General features: G+C 43.3%; 1 long non-coding RNA gene and 1 other non-coding gene across 2 annotated transcripts; both read right to left on the bottom strand.

Moving 5' to 3' along the window:
- Nucleotides 1-3,295: 3,295 nt before the first annotated feature.
- LOC103177786 lies at nucleotides 3,296-14,634 on the bottom strand. The gene is made up of 5 exons (XR_006085130.1): nucleotides 14,475-14,634; nucleotides 11,755-11,853; nucleotides 10,714-10,833; nucleotides 6,326-6,423; nucleotides 3,296-3,779 (listed from the first exon to the last, which is right to left on the bottom strand). It is a non-coding gene; the product is annotated as an uncharacterized LOC103177786 (long non-coding RNA).
- On the bottom strand, nucleotides 6,784-6,855 carry trnat-ugu. Its single transcript has one exon. It is a non-coding gene; the product is annotated as a tRNA-Thr (tRNA).
- Nucleotides 14,635-15,040: the final 406 nt, after the last annotated feature.

Genomic DNA, 15,040 nt, shown 5'->3' with positions numbered 1-15,040 from the left:
AAATTGACAGGAGGTGATGATAGGATATTAAAAATAAAACAGGCTCGGGACCTCCGAGAAACGATGCGATTTTTCCCAAACCTAACATTTTCCTAAAACCTGATTTCGGCTAATGAAGGGTCAGGCCAGTTTTTGGCGAAAAACAATAAAAAAAATCGGAGTTTCCTCCCCAAACTAATTTAAAATAGCTTTTAAAAGAGCAGACTGACTTCTGATGGATACCAAATTGATCACATGGGCAAAGTCTTTGTTAAAAACTTTTAACTTTCCACACTGCCTCATATGCATATTTTTCAGACACTAACTCAAGCTGGAGAGAAACAACAAGAGGGTCACATGGTCCTCAAGCCTGTCAATCAGACAGACAAATAGGGACAAATTAAGCAACAAATCAAACAAAACATTCATGAACCAGAGCCAAATTCGATAAAACTCCAGCATGAGGAGTGCCTCGCGAACACAAGTTGGTGTTAAAATACCCCCGAAATTTGAAAATGCCTAACCCCTAGCCCCAAACTCGATGCCTAAAACCGAAAACCCCAAACCCAATGCTTAAAACCTAACACTCACTGTAACCCCTAACCCAAAACCTACTCCAGACCCTCAACCCATCACCCCATCCTCGCCCGACTCCACTGGCTTCCCATCATGCAGAGAATACAGTTCAAGATCCTGGTCCTCACCTTCAAAGCCCTCCATGGCCTCGCTGCCCCTACCTCTGCGACCTCCTAAACCCCTACCAACCTGCCTGCTCCCTCCACTTAGCGGGCTCCCTAATTTACTTACTGTGAAATATAATAAACATGTCACTCGTCGGGTTATTATTCAGTTAACCTGCTCTGTTATTACGAGGATTGCCTTCACTTCAATATCACTTGTGCTTATGTGCAGAGGCACAGGGCAATGTGAGATCAGTAAATCGCTTGCTCCCATTGCTACCATGTACACCATACTTTTTATTCTGGCAAAATAACTAAGAGCTTCAGACGTGGCTCATGCATGACATATTTAGGACAAGCAGACGTTGCTACACCCGGGTGTGAAAGTGACCACTCAGTTGCAGCAAGAAGGGGAAATATGGGGGGGAATAAAAGAGTTAACAGCCTAACCTAATTACTCATTCGAGAAAAATTAAAACTAGAGTAAAACCATATTTGATTAGATCACAATATCTTGATAATTAGTAATACTTTTAGGTAAACAATAAATAAGATAGAAATGACAGCAATCAGAAACCTCTGATTAAACACTAATAAATGTGTGATATTCAATCCAAACAAGGAATCACAATGATCACCTGAGTATTGAAAAGATCACTGATGATTATATTAATTCTATTACAAAAATCACAATGCTGACCGCATTAAAAAAAGTAAATAAATATCAACAACTGAAGGCAACCAGGGCAGACTGATCAATAGAGGACTCTTGGAGTTAGACTATTGTTCCAGGTCTCCATCTGAATAGGAACTTGTAGTGGGTTCTGCCAGGGATAACTGTTGAATGTCATTAGTTTTTGCAGAATTTAAGAGAAGTGGATACAGACTTAATGTTTATTGCTGGAAGATAAAAAGTATTGCATTCAAATAAAAATTCTTATACTAGAAAAATTTGTTTGACTCAAGTCACGATTCCCCTCAACCCATTGGATGTTGGTCACTTTATTGATAATAGTAAGGCCAAAGCGACTGACAGAGAGAACTGATTGGACTTCAAAACTCAATAAATCATAAATAAGAGTAAGACACTGTGACAAGGTCATATTAATCATTTCTTTCATAACCTTTGTTTGTCACAATGAATAACAGTAATACCATGCTACCACTTGATGACATTATCTGCAGCCATGGGGTCAACTTCAACATGTATGCCAATGACACCCAGCTCTATCTCTCTGCCTCCACTCTGGACGCCAGGAGTGCTGACACTACATCTGTCAGATATCAAGTCCTGGATGAGAGCTAACTTTCTAAAGTTGAATATCAACAAGATCGAGGCCCTCCTGATTGGTTCCCATCAGCACCTCCTCACCTCGGGCGCTGACAGCATCACCATTCATGGATGCACACTCCACCTTACTAGGGCAGTCAGGAACCTTGGCGTCTTGCTCAACTCTCAACTATCCTTTCTACCCCACATTCGTGCCATGACCCACTTTGCCTTTCCCCACCTCTGCAACATCACCCAGCCCCACCACTGTATCTCCTCTCAGGCCACCGAAACCCCCATTCACGCATTCATTACATTTAGGCTCAACTACATCACCTCCCTGCTTGTTGGTCTTCACAACTCTTACCTCCACAAGTTGCAGCTCATGTCCTCTCCTGCACCAGGCTCCATGAACCTATCACCCCACCCTCACCAAGCTCCCCATCTCCCAGAGTATAGTTCACCCTCACCCCTTCCTACTTCTGTGACCCGCTAACCCCTTATTAACCTGTCCGTTCAGCAGGCTCCGGCCTGCTCCATGTGCCCTGCCCAGCACACCCCACCATCGGCAGTCAGGCCTTCAGCCTTTCTGCTCATACACTTTGGAACTCCATCCTATAGTCCCTTCACCTCACTCCCTTCCCTCCTTCAATGCACATCTCAAGATCCTCTACTTCAACCGCACCTTCGGCCACCCTCCTATCCTCCACCCCCAACATCCCAACCCCCTGCTCAGATCCAAATCCCTGACTGTCTAGCACTTTGGGACGTCCTCCTGACATGAAAGGCGCTATAGAAATGTAATTTGTTGTTACTTTCCAGTATTCGAGTAATAGTTTTACTCAACTACTGGATAGCATTGAGCACTTGCACCCATCCTTATCTTATACCTTTGCTGAGAAAATTAAATCATTGTGTATGCATGATCCTTTATCGGATGTACGCATTTTTTCAACATCCATATGTACACAGTTAAGACTTAATTTTTGTAAATTAAAGACTATAATGTGATATCTGTACAGTATATGTCAGCATGAGCAATAGTGAACTTTTTGAATTGACTGGATGAATGTAAATTGCAATACTAGATGCCTCAATCTATCAACATGCAAGCTGCAGGGGTTAGAATGGATGAGTTCTTGTTATGAATGCTGGCAGAATATGCATCATTGATAAAGGCATTCCCTATTTGAGACAAAAGTGAAGTAAAGCTGTAATGCAACAATTGAAAGGACATCACCAATAACTTAGTTTACACAAAATGTAAAAAACATCATAAGGGCAAAGTCAAATATACTTTCTGTAGAGAGAGGGAATAACTAACTTGCATTTTCCTTCAATATTTTGTGAACAAACATCTGGGATAAAAACTTGATAACAATCACCATTCTAACATTGATTAAAAACTTGATAACGATCACCATTCTTTAACATTCTCTCATGAACAATATGAAGTAATCTCTCACCTACTTAATATAGCCACTTTCTTAAATAAACATCATACGAGAATTTAAAAAACTTGCAGCAGCAAATAAGAAATAAGATAAAATGTTATGAATCTCAGGTTTATCAGCATTTGAAAGACCAAAACCAGTTAAAATGTTTAAATGTTTCACTGCAGCAACACCATCTTCAGAAGATTCAGCTGAGGGACTCGTGGTCAACATTTTCTGCTATTTCAATAATGTGCTGGGAATCCATTATGCATTACACACAACGCGAATTTGGAAAGTCAAAATACCCAATTACCACTGCAGATCAGGAACAATCTTCATTGCTGTCACTGAACAGTTGGGTTCGGATCCAATTCCTTAACTCTCGATTCTGTTCTTGCATCTGCTGTCCTCCATCTGAAATGGGCAATATTGCAGAAATGAATAAAATGTAAGCTTTGTAATAATAGTCTTACTGAAGCCTTTAATCACACCATTGAAAACAGAATTACAGTAGAAAATTGCTGACCACCACAAATTTGGAACAACTTTATTTTGGATAAGGAAATAGTGCAGACAAGTGGTTATCACAGAATTCTTAGCATTTTAGCCAATTTGTTATGTGATGATACGTTCTATCAGAAGTTACATTGTCACTATAGTGTCAGTTTTCTCTGCTATTCTGATTTTTTGAACTGTCTGGAATTTCTATTTGTCTATATAACTTGCTCTCTCTTTATACCCATCTCTAATCCGACACTGTAGATTACTAAATAAACACAGCATAGCACTGACACACGGCCACAGTGTGGAAAGTGCAACTGACTCACGGCCACAGTGTGGAAAGTGCAACTGTCAAATACACCTTTTGTAGAGAGAGGGAGTCCCAAACTTGCAATTTCTTCCAATGTTTTGTGAACAAAAGTCTGGGTGTAAATTTTTCAGTACAAGGGTCAACAAGGACATCATGTAGTCAGGGTAGGCATTAAAATTATAGTTTTGTTTGATACAAGTTAACAGGCACAGATTAAATAACATGGTTATAAACTGGTTGAATACCAGCAGTTTCTATCAATAAGCAACATGTAATCACATTCAATAAATCTTACAACAAATACATACACAATTCAGAATTAGTATTGCTGAGTTGGAACATTGCGTGGATTCGTGGGGGTGTAATCATACTACCAGGCTTTCTGGGCATTTGCCTGGAGATCTCATCAAGGTCTGTTTTTTTTCCCCTGCCTTGCACGGCTCTCTTCCCCTCTCTCTCCGTCTTTCGTTCCCTTCCGTCTGGCTGCACTTCGGATTCGATGATCTTATGTGTCGATGTCCCTTATTGAGCTGATTGTCTGAACTGTCTCGGCTACATACTACATACATACTGGCTGTATCCCTTTGAAACTCCGCTCCTCTGTTACTACGCTTTCACTGGTTCAATCTCCTATCGTTCAGTTACCTAAGTTCCAGTATCGACTGTACGCACGGCAGCTGGTCACTTGGTAACACCGACTCCTGACAGTCTCTGTATCGTCAGCTTGCACAACCTCCGAGTCAGCAGAGCTAAACTGTCCCTCCTCGTTGGGTCGCTCCTCTTGTCTTCTGTAGTCTTCGCCAAAAACTTCCTCTTTGGTGTCTTGGTCCGAATCCCTAATGCCAGCAACAAGCACAGTGGTCGGTCGCTTTTTTCCTGCTCCGAGTTCTCAGTGTCGGTAGTTTGCACGATCTGGAGTCCACTGAGCCAGATGCCCTCCTGTCTTGTGTGTTCCTCCTTTCTTCGATACCTTTCCTTTCTAAGCTTCCTATCTTTATACCATTCTAGCAGCATCAGGACAATAACGTCCCTGTTAGACAAAGATGACTTATGTGCGTGTTACTATCTTTATTTCTTATCTCGTCCAGCTCGTACTGGCCTGTTCTCCTGTGTTTAGCGGTACGTGACTGGTTTCAAATTGTGTTAAGTGTACAACAACTTGGATTTATATAGCGCCCTCCACGCCAGACGGCGTCTCCGAGCGCTTCACAGTAATGGATCTCAGGACCAAGCCAGGGGGAGGGGGAGGAAGGTGACCAAAGGCGCAGTCAAAAAGAAAGGTGTTTAGCAGAGACCTGAACATAGGAAGGGAGGGAGTGAGGCAAAGTGAGTGAGGAAGTGAGTTCCAGAGCCTCGGGACACAGTGGCTGAAGGCACGGCCGCTGAGGGTGGAGCAGAAGACTCGGGGGATGAGGAGGAGGCCAGACCCGGAGGAACGAATGCAACGGGTACTGTTTCGAGGAGAGAGGTCAGAGAGTTAGGGGAGTGCAGGGACTTGAATACAATGGGTGAGGATCTTGAAGTCGATCCTCTCTGGGATAGGTAGCCATTGCAGTCTGGCAAGGACAGGGGTGATCGGGGAGTAGAGGTTCGTGCAGGTGAGAATGCGGGCGGCAGAGCTTTGGATGATTTGGATTTTACTGAGTGTGTACTGAGAATGGTTCTTTTACTCAGCCAGCACCTGGGTATTCTGTTGGGAGTGGTACTGCTTGTTTGTTATAATCATGACATTCTTGAAGGAAACTAAGTTTATTACTTCAGGCTTCTAACTATTATGCTAAACTACACCCAAATGGTCATATATTTACATGGGATACAAACTGAGAATAATTACCATTCTCTATAACAATATGACGCAATCTCCCTTACTTAACATAAGCACTTCGCTAAATAAACTCAATACGAGAATTTCTAAAGTACTGCAGGAGCAAACGATCTGAAATAAGATAAAATGCTACAAATCTCATGTCTATCAGGATCTGAAAGACCCAAATCATTTAAAATGTTGTAATGCAAGACAGCTGACAAGATTAAGCCAACTTTTACTTTCACATTCTGATGGATCTGCTTTCAACATTTTCCGGAAAAAAGTGATAGTGATTATGTATTGTACGCGAGTTGAATTTGGATAGTCAGAATACACAATTACCACAAGAGATCAGGAACAATCATTGCTGTCACAGAACGATTAGGTTTATATCGGATTTCTTAATTTTTCATTCTGTTCTTCCATCTGCTGTCCTCTGTCTGAAATGGGAAATATGCAGAAATGAATAAAATAGAAGCTTTGTAATGAGATAACAAGATTTTCCATCTTGGAAGTCTATATAAAAACAATTTTCATTTGTACAGTGTCCTTAATAATAATAATAATAATGCTTACATTTGATATAGCGCTTTTCACGTCGGGAGGACATCCCAAAGCGCTTCACAGAACACACTGTAAAGTGAATTGACTGTATATTTGTGGGCGAACGCGGCAGCCAATTGCGCACAGCAATGTCCCACAAACAGTCATAGATTGAAAATGACCAATTTATTATTGTTTTTGGTTTTTTTGGAGGGATTATTATCAGGCGTGTGGAGTAAGGAAACTTGCCCAAGGTTTCGCCCTGCCTGGAATTGAACTCAGGTCTCTCGCTTACAAAGCGAGTGCTCTTACCACTGAGCTACAGGACTCCACACCCAGGGTAGCATCCCAGAGCTCTTGACAGTGGCAGAGTCTGAACCTGAGCCAGGGGAAGAGGGAGCAGGGGGAAGGTGAGCGTAAGCACGATCAAAAAGGAAGGTCTTCAAGCGGGATTTGAAGGTGGAGAGGGAGGGGGCAAGGCGGAGTGATTGCGGGAGAGAGTTCCAGAGTTTTGTTGGCATAGTGGCTGAAGGCATGGCCACCAATGGTGGAGCGGAGGGGACAAGGGACAAACAGGAGGCCATAGCCAGCCAAGTGGAAGCAACAACAACAAACTTACATCTGTATAGCACCCTTCACGTCGGCAGGACGTCCCAAGCCACTGGACAGACAGTTACAGACGCGAGCAGGGGAGTGGGGTGCAGAGTAGGAGGGGAAAAAAGGGAAATTGCAAGCACGGTCGAAGAGGCGGGTCTTGAGGTGGGTCTGAAGGTGGCAAGATGGAGGGACTATGGGATGGAGTTCCAGAGGGTGGGGGCAGAGTGGCAGAAGGCCCGCCATCCAATGGTAGGGCGAGCAAGGTGGGGGACATGAAGCAGGCCGGAGCCCGCTGAGTGGAGGGAGCAAGCAGGGTGGTAGGGTGTTAGGAGATCGGGGGAGCAAGACCATGGAGGGCTTTGAAGGTGAGGACCAGGATCTTGAACTCTATCCCGTGTGATGGAAAGCCAGTGACGCTGGGCAAGGATAGGTGTGATAGGGTCACAGAGCCTAGTGCGGGAGAGGACACGGGCTGCAGAGTTCTGGATGATTTGCAGCCTTTGGAGGGAGGAGTTGGGGAGGCCGACAAGCAATTAGTTTGCATAGTCAAGCCTCAATGTAATGAAGGTGTGTATGAGGGTTTCAGCGGCCTGAGATGCGAAACAGTATTGGAGCCGGGCGACGTTTCAGAGGTGAGGGAAGACAGAGAGGGTCATGGTACAGATGTGCAGTAGAAAGGACAGTTGAGGGTCAAACAAGACCCAAGGTTCTGGACTGGACAGCAGTGGATGGTGGAGTTGGGGGTAAACAGATCAGATAGGTAGGGAGATGCAAGGGGCAAGAAGGGATTTCAAAACGAGTGAGAATCTTGAAATCGATCCATTCTGTAAGTGGGAGCCAGTGGAGCCTGGCAAGGACTGGTGTGATGGGGGTACGGAAATTTGTGCGGGTGAATATCCAGGCGGAGTTTGGGGTTAATTGAATATTGTGTGCGGTGGAGCTGGGGAGACCGTCAAGGAGGACATTCATATACAATGCATGTAAACAGTAAGCATGTTTCTTGTGCTCGTCTTAAACAATAAAAAAAAGCCCATTCACAAGCAAATAATATTCGTAAAGTATTTAGGTTTATGCCAACATGCCTGCAAACTAATGTAATAAACATAAGTTTACAAACTGGTACAAAGGTTGGTGAACAAACAAAAAACATTGCCTACTTTGCTTTCCTCAAGTTATGAATTTATTAAATATGGAAGGAAACTTAGAAGACTAAATTGTTGGTTGTTTTTCTGGTTATTTTGCCAACTGTAGTAATTTGTTCAAACTTCCACAACAACTACACTACATTGGGACATCCCAAGGTGCTGAACAGTCAGGGATCAGGACCTGAGCGTGAGGGGCAGAGGTGGGATGAGGGAGGGCAGAGGGAGTAGGAAGGCGGCTGAAGGCACAGTCAAAAAGGATGGTCTTTAGTATGGCTTAAAGGAGGCAAGAGAGGGAGCAAGGCGAAGGAATTGCGGGATGGAGTTCCAAAGAGTGGGGGCAGAAAGGTTGAAAGCCTGGCCACCGATGGTAGGGCAGGTCGGGTGGGAAAGCTGAAACAGGCCGGAGCCTGGTGAGTGGAGGGAGAAGACAGGTTGATAGGGGGTCAGCAGGTTAGAGATGTAGGAGGGGGCAAAGCCGTGGAGGGTCTTGAAAGTGAGGACAAGGATTTTGAATTCTATCCTCTGAGGGATGGGGAGCCAGTGGAGCTGGCGAGGGTGGGGGTGATGGGGTCACAGAGCTGGTGTGGGAGGGGACACGAGCTGCAGAGTTGTGGATGATCGCAGCTTGTGCAGGGAAGAGTTGGGGAGGCCAATAAGGAAGGAGTTTCCACAGTTGAGCCTTGAGGTGACGAATGCGTGTATGAGGGTTTCGGCAGCTTGAGGCAGAGACAATGGTGGAGTAGGGCAATGTTGTAGAGGTAGGGGAAGGTAGAGCATGTCACGGCACGGACATGGGGGAGAAAGGACAGTTGAAGGTCAGACGCCCAGGTTCCTGACTGACTTGGTGAGGTGGAGTGTGGAACCGTGGATACTGATAGTGCCTGAGGTGTGGACCTGCTGGCGTGAGCCAATCAGGAAGGCCTCAGTCTTGCTGACATTTAGCTGTAGAACATTGGCTCTCATCCAGGACTTGATGTCAGGCAGACAGCCTGTCAGGACATCAGTTGTACTGAAATAAAGGTGGAGGCTGAGAGATAGAGTTGGGTGTCATCCGCATTCATGTGTAAGTTGGCCCCCATGTCTGCCGATGATGTCACCAAGGGGGAGCACGAGGAGGTTGAAGAGGAGGGGACTGAGGACAGAGCCCTGAGAACGCCACATGAGACTGTGCAGGGGCTGGAAGAGAAACCGTTGGAGATGGTGTGAGAGATAAGACCAGAACCATTTAAGGACAGAACCCGGAAGGTTGAAGTGAGAGGAGAGGCAGTGGAGGAGGATGGAGTGGTCCACAAGATCAAAGACAGCAGAGAGGTTGAGGAGGATGAGGAGGCAGAGGGAGCTCTGGTCACAGATGGACAAAATGTCATTTGTCACCTTGACCAGAGCAGTTGCAATGCTGTGAGGGGCACGGAAACCAGATTGTTGGGGTTTGTGAAGGGAGTGGTAAGAGAGGAATGAGCAAAGCAACAACTCTTTCAAGGACCCTCAAAAGAAAAGGGAGGTTGGAGATGAGCTGGTAGTTAGAAAGCAGGGATGGGTCCAGGGAAGATTTTTCAGGATGCGGGTGATTGTAGCTGTTTAGGAGATTGGAGCCAGATGAAAGGGAGAGATCGATGGTGTCGGAGAGCAGAGGGCCGAGGAGGTGGAGCTGGGTGGTAGGGAGAGGGGTGGAGTGTTTCATGCTGGATATGGTGGTGATGAAAAAAGGGAAAACAGGTTTGAAAATGTGGACGGAGAGATTGGTAGGGGTTGGAGTGTGGTGGGGCAATGGGGAGGGAGGGGCGGTTGGGAGGGCGGAGGCAGCTGAACGGATCCCCTCAATTTTGGACATAAAGAAATCCGGCATCTCCTCACAGTCAAAGCATAAGGAGAGAACGGACGAGGCGTGGAAGATGGATGGAGGAACCGATTGGTGGTGGAGAATAGAATAGCCTCTAGTTGTCCTTCACTTCCAAGATTATCTTGGAGTAGAAGGATGATTTGTCGGAGGCAAGGACAGAGCGGTAAGTAGACACAATTACATTGTTGGTTGAAAACTAATAACAAATATTTGATCAGTTAAATTTGTTAAGTCTGTCTGAAAGTCAGAAGAATAACCAAACTATTTGAATTATTGAAGCCTTTAAACACAATTGCAAATTACACTGTAGATTACTAACTAAATGTTTCCAGCACTGACTCACGGCCAGTGTGTGGCTAAATCACGATCCTAGCAAGCTTACACATGCTTAGCATTGCATATCCTAGATTTTCTCTTTGAAAATCTAGGATACTTAGACCCCAATTTTACAATAGAGTAATATGACATTGCATCAGATCTGCAGTTTTATACTGAAGACCCAATCCTGATAAATAGTTGAAGATGACTTGCACAATTCTAGTTTCATGCAGACAGGTGTAGATTTAAATATGCAAACTCTACATCCAAACAAGTAACACACTTACGGGATTTGATACTTCTCCTACATTCCGTCATTTTCAGGATCCAGTTCCACAGCCTTGCTGTCGCATGCAATTGTGATACTTATCCAACTTGTGATGCTTATCCAAAGTTGGTAAAGCTATCTGTAAAGAAAGCAGAGATATAGAACATTTAGGAGAAATATTCAAACTGGTTCATGGTAAATACAGAATTGTTGAGAGTTAGTGTATGAATGGGAAGATCACACATTAGCCATTTAGAATTTACTAGGAAGATTTCCTGCATACAACAAGCAACTTTCAAATTACCCATCATTTGAAAAGTTTTGGTATAATCCACCATCATCAGTGTGGACTGCAGCATGCAGATTCTAGTCAGTGCACATTACAAATGAAGCAAGAGACCAATTTCAAGGTTGAATATATTGAATATAAGAAATCATGAAATTGAATGCCAGTACATATTTACATACACAGAAACAGGAGTAGGCTATTCAGCAATATGGTGAAAAGGGACCACTTCTGGGTAAAAAATTACACCCTTGAGCCTGTTACACCATTTTATAAGATCATGGCTGATCTATACCTCAAGTCCAGTTACCCACCCTTGCCCCATATCCCTTAATTCCTTGACCTAACAAATATTTATCTACCTCCATCTTGAAGTAGGCCAGCAACCTTAATCCTTCGGCAGACAAGACTAAACCTACACGACAAGCAAATTCCATCTCACTCATGTAATCTCCTGGAAGCTCTCTGTGATGCATTCATCCATCACATTTCATTTCTGCTACACAAGCTTACTTGAATCTTTTTTTAAAAAAAACAGAAAAAGTAGTCCACAATTCCCCAACAGAGGACAAGATGGTAAAACCTGCTGGTGTAATAAGCCTGATGTTCTTAACTCCTACACTATACCCTATCAATATGTTCCTTTGACAGCCTAGATTATAACTGAAATTCAATTGTGCAACTGCAGCCACAATCCTATGATATACCCATGTGCTGCCCACCTAGAATTGTAGTTCACTCATTGTTTCCTGCATATTAACATAGCTCCCCCACCTTATTAACCATTGAAGCACATCTGGCGAATCCGTGGAGATTGGCTGAAGGCCGTCTGTGAAGTAATTTCAAAGGCTGCTTCCAAGCACTGTATGGCAACTGAATGAGAAGAAAAAAAATCAATGTAAATCCTGTTGATAAACCAAGACTACACTGGTATTGGAGTAAACTCCTGACAACGGCTTAACTTGTCATTGCCACTCACGTCATCATGCTGTCAATATCCCAGACGCATTTATGTATTATATTTATACTAATGCCTCAGTCGCCATTCCAGATAAATATCACTGAGCCCTTCCTTCTCCCTTGGAGTGACAAGTTATCAGGAGTCTATTGTATATAAAGTACACTTTCCAAAACCTAATCTGTCTGGAGATACAGTTTATTGAAGGGCTGAAGTATTCGAGAGCATTGAGGCAATTTGTCACAGGGTAGCCAATAAGAGAAATGAGGTGTATTGTTTTACCCAGACGTGGTCCCTTTTCACCATATTTCAGAAGTTGTCACATATTGCTAGTTAGGGAGTAAGGCAATCTACTTTGCAATCCTGTTTTCCACAAACATTTCTATTTATATAGTGCCCTTTACACAAGGTGATGTCTCAAGGCCCTTTACAAGGATGGGGTTGGATGCCAAGCAGAGGGGAGGTGGTGACCACTGGCACATTTGATGAGGTAGGATTTGAGGTGAGAATTAAAGATGGAAAGCAAGGGAGTGAGACAGAGTGGTTGAAGGAAAGAGTTCTGGAGACTGGGGGTAGGGGGGTAGGAAGGGCTCAGCCATCAATGGTGGTGGGGAGAGAGCAGAGGAACATCCAGCAAGCCAGAGTTAGCTGAGAAGTAAACGGCTGAAGAGATAAGGGGGTACCAGGGAATGAATGGATTTGCAGGCAAGGACCTCTAAATTAAATCTGCCTTCAAGCTCAATTTATAAGGCTGAGCATGACCAACTTGATCAACTCTAGCCACACCTGTCCTGTATCATTTCATTTTTGTTTAAACTGAGCACCTCAAAAATCTTCTGTTACACGAACGGGTTTATATTTACAGTACATTTTTACAGAACAGCTTAAAGGGCAAATAAATTAGTATTCTTTTAAGTGACTTACAATCTCCCAGATAAAGTTGATCATGCACTTCATGGCTTATTGCTCATGGGTTCATGGCTTATTGTGTTATGCACAAATTGCCTGCTTAATATCCACTTAAACAGATCTTTGGTGCAACAGCTCATCCAAAGTATTTGCAACAATACATTGCTCCCCTAGTACTACATTGGATTTTCAAACCAACCTATGATCCAGAAGCAACAGTGCTATCAACTAAGCCAAATTTAAACATTATAGACATTAAGCACATTCAAATCAATAAACATTTGGAGAAGATTTAAAAAATTCCAATTAAGATTTGGCCCCTTTTGTTTCTACATCCAAACATAAAAAGTCATCAGCTACTTTAACATTGTAATCGTATATTTTAATAGAACTACAGCATCCAGAAAGCAGAGAAAGCTGTCAGCAAAATATACTGCATGAATTAACAAATCCGCCAGCAGACAGTGGAGGTAACATAGCAATGCAGAGAAATACCCATCAATCTGGTCCAATTCAAATGAGCTGTTCTTTTCAAAGCTACTTAACCAAGAACAGATACCAAGAGGCTAATTTGGGGTTCAAAACCATTACCTTGAGAGTGAATTTAAGAACAGTTTTTTTGCATAATTGTTCCCCCCTCCATTTTTCTCCTCTCTGCAACGGTAGCACAGAAACCAACTGCTTATAGGCAAGTTCAGGAAATTTTCAACTAAATAAATTTCAGTACCTGTGAAGAGAAATGTGCTGAGGCAACATTAAATGGAACAGATGGAAATATTCTGTTCTCAGGAGTTGGCAAAAGATTGGCACATTGTCTTAATGACACAGGCTCACAATTGATCAATTTAGTGTGACCTTCTCACCCCCAGAAACTAACAAAATCTCCAGAAACATACAAAATGGCTGAATTTTAAAGTAACCTGCTGGGATAAGTCATACCTGCTCTATGTTACATGGCTAAGTTTGCCAGATCACAGCCTGGGCAATTTTCCCTGGAACAGCAAAATAAAATTGAGGGTAGTACAGTAGAGCTACACCCACAGTACACAGGTATAATTCCAGGCAAGTGTAGGTGCAACTCAATCTGTTTAAGATACTCTTAAGCACATGTCAGACTACCAATTGACCAGAGAACCAAAAAATGCTATATTCTCTTAAGACTACAACATCTTAAAACATTCCCAAAACAATTTAAAAGGCTCCAGTACTGTACAAAGAACTGCTTCAACTTGTTTCTTGAAAATAAAATTAATAATTTCAGGAATGCTGTCTCTGTCTCCATTATTTTATCCTTTTTACAGATGCAAAAGAGCAAGGCCACAGTACTGTATTCTTCAGTCAATATTTTCTCCAACTTCACCTAGGACTGGAATAAGTTTGAAATACAAGCTCTGTTGCTAGCTCTGGATGCACAAGCCATTAGCAGTAGACTAGGATGCTCTTTGCTTTGTGAAATCTTACTTTACCCATTTATCTGAAACCAACCCCCATATGAAGGGCACTATATAAATTGCAAGTTGTTGCACTTGGAAAGATGCTGAGATTCTTGATGTTAGAAACAAAAAATATACAGACTCCAGCAAACAAAAACAAACATATGTTATTTTCTCTCTGTGTAGATACTCACACAGTCTCTCAGTCACTCTCTCCAGACTCACAGCTGCAGAACACAGGCGCCACCTCCCAGTGTTATGTGCAAACCCCAGGAATCAGGGCAGGTCCATCTCACTGTCACTCTGCAGCCATCTCTGGTCTGGGATATGAGCAAACCTCAAAGCCCTGGCTAGCAAGTGAGCCCCTGAGAAAAGTGCCAGAGCATCAGACGACCTATATATATATATATTTTAAAAAGTCACATTGTTGCTGAAACTCTCCTGTTGGCTGTGGGTGGAAGGACTGTGCAGGGAAAGGTGCAAATGCTGAGATGTGCTGATGATGATTGACTTTTTCAGAGCCCTGAGTTTCTTTCCTATTATTGCCCTCAGGAGGGGTCTATTGCAGGATTTCCTCCAGGTGCAAAGGATTATTGCACGAATTGGTCAGTTGTGCCAAGAAGCCAGTTCAATTGGATAATTGATTTGACCTTTTTCGTATTAGTTTCTCCCCCTTCTAGCTCATGGAGCTTTCCCTGTTATTTCAGGTAAATCTGCAGAGAATCTGAACAGGTGACAATTGGGGCACAAAAGTTGCAGC

This window comes from Callorhinchus milii, unplaced genomic scaffold (genome assembly GCF_018977255.1).
Source record: "Callorhinchus milii isolate IMCB2004 unplaced genomic scaffold, IMCB_Cmil_1.0 Scaffold1, whole genome shotgun sequence".
Taxonomy (NCBI): domain Eukaryota; kingdom Metazoa; phylum Chordata; class Chondrichthyes; order Chimaeriformes; family Callorhinchidae; genus Callorhinchus; species Callorhinchus milii.
Note: the sequence above shows the minus strand (reverse complement) of the source record. Positions and strands in the feature narration are given on the sequence as shown.